The sequence below is a fragment of the Rhinatrema bivittatum genome, chromosome 11, assembly GCF_901001135.1.
Source record: "Rhinatrema bivittatum chromosome 11, aRhiBiv1.1, whole genome shotgun sequence".
Taxonomy (NCBI): Eukaryota; Metazoa; Chordata; class Amphibia; order Gymnophiona; family Rhinatrematidae; genus Rhinatrema; species Rhinatrema bivittatum.
Window position 1 is genome coordinate 92,923,144 of NC_042625.1, and position 2,265 is coordinate 92,925,408.

Sequence of the window (2,265 nt, forward strand, 5' to 3'; positions counted from 1 at the left end):
CCCATGCTATAATTACAAAATGTTAGGTTCCATATTGGGCGCTACAACCCAAGAAAGAGATCTAGGTTTCATAGTGGATAACACATTGAAATCGTCGGTTCAGTGTGCTGCGGCAGTCAAAAAAGCAAACAGAATGTTGGAAATTATTAGAAAGGGAATGGTGAATAAAACGGAAAATGTCATAATGCCTCTGTATCGCTCCATGGTGAGACCGCACCTTGAATACTGTGTACAATTCTGGTCGCCGCATCTCAAAAAAGATATAATTGCCATGGAGAAGGTACAGAGAAGGGCGACCAAAATGATAAAGGGGATGGAACAGCTTCCCTATGAGGAAAGACTAAAGAGGTTAGGACTTTTCAGCTTGGAGAAGAGATGGCTGAGGGGGAATATGATAGAGGTGTTTAAAATCATGAGAGGTCTAGAATGGGTAGATGTGAATCGTTATTTACTCTTTCAGATAATAGAAAGACTAGGGGCACATTTAAAACTAATCGGAGAAAGTTCTTTTTTACTCAATGCACAATTAAACTCTGGAATTTGTTGCCAGAGGATGTGGTTAGTGCAGTTAGTATAGCTGTGTTTAAAAAAGGATTGGATAAGTTCTTGGAGGAGAAGTCCATTACCTGCTATTAAGTTGACTTAGAAAATAGCCACTGCTATTACTATCAGCAGTAATATGAAATAGACTTAGTGATTGGGTACTTGCCCGGTTCTTATGGCCTGGATTGGCCACTGTTGGAAACAGGTTGCTGGGCTTGAGGGACCCTTGGTCTGACCCAGTATGGCATGCTCTTATATGATATGATAAGAGGTCTTTAAAATCACGAGAGGTCTAGAACAGGTAGAAGTGAATAGGTTATTTACTCTTTCAGATAATAAAAGAACTAGGGGGCACTCCATGAAGTTAGCATGTGGCACATTTAAAACTAATTGGAGAAAGTTATTTCACTCTGTCCAATGCCTCCACTGCAGGGGACAGTGGTGGAAGAGAAGCAGCCACCTCCCCTGACCACAGTACCAGCTTCCAAAATGGCCATTGCTCCCGCACTGCAGGGCAGAGCAGCGCTGCTGGACTCAGCTGTTCGTGGTTGCTTTCCTGCTGACTTCCTCCTGAGCAGAGGCCCCTTAGCTGCTCTCCCCACCATCGATGCAGGGCCGGCACAGGCCCGAGGAGTTCAATCTTGCATGTTTGTCCCCACACACTTTGAAGCGTTTCCCATACTCAGTGGTAATTGCCATCCTGAATCTCACCGTGCTTAACTCACTACCAGCAGGAAACACACCGTGGCCCCAGGAAACACAGTGTGGTCCTGTTGAACTGACTGCAGGAAAATAATACTCCCTCTCTCCTCCCTGAGGGTTGCACAGTCAGCCAAGCCATTTGGCTGTTTGTTTTTCTTTGAGCCTTAAAGGCACAGCTCAGACAAAGAGAAAAGAAAAATATATTTATACTTTCCTGAAGCTGGTCTGACAGGTGAGCACAGAGAGAGAGAGAGAGAGAGACAAGGTGGGAAAAGAGGGAACCAGTCTCCTGTTTTTCACACTCTTCCACAACACTCGGGTAAAGCCACTCCAAAGGCCCTCGACTCTACCAGGGGAGTGACCCTTCTACTGAGCCTAGCACCCCGGGAGTAATTTGTCTTTTCTTCCCCTCCCCCGTCTGCTGGAGACACTGATTACAGCTTAAGTACCACAGGCACAGTGAAGATTTTCTTCTCCATCTCTAGTAGGGGAGGAAAAACCCATGCATCTGGCCTGATCTGGGGCATGAAAAGGAAGGCTTTTCCCAGTAATCTTCTACCCTAGTGGAGCTAAACTGTACAGTACAAAGGGCCCAGTATCCTTTCCAGAATTACGACTCTTTTTAAAAGAAATATTTCTTCCCTGTAGGGTATAATATTTCAGAAATGCACCCAAGCTGTTTTGCCCCCTCACATTTTTTTCTGTTTACCTGTGTCCTTTAATTCCTTAATCGTATGGCTGCAAATGCAGTTTGTATTAAGATGCCACAATTTAAGGCAAATTTGCAAATGAACGCAATTAAACAACCATACAAAAGGGCATCCTAACGTTTCCATAATATCAGGAATCTTCACTTTGACAGAAAAGGTAGTTGTATGCCTTAGCAGGACTTTATTTATGGATTCTCTGGTTTTTATATTTTTAGAATTTACTACAAAAAATTTGCTAAAATTAGCAATGAATAAAAAAAAAAAAGATACAATAACCCCCTCACCCCACCCCCAAAAAATATCTATGATG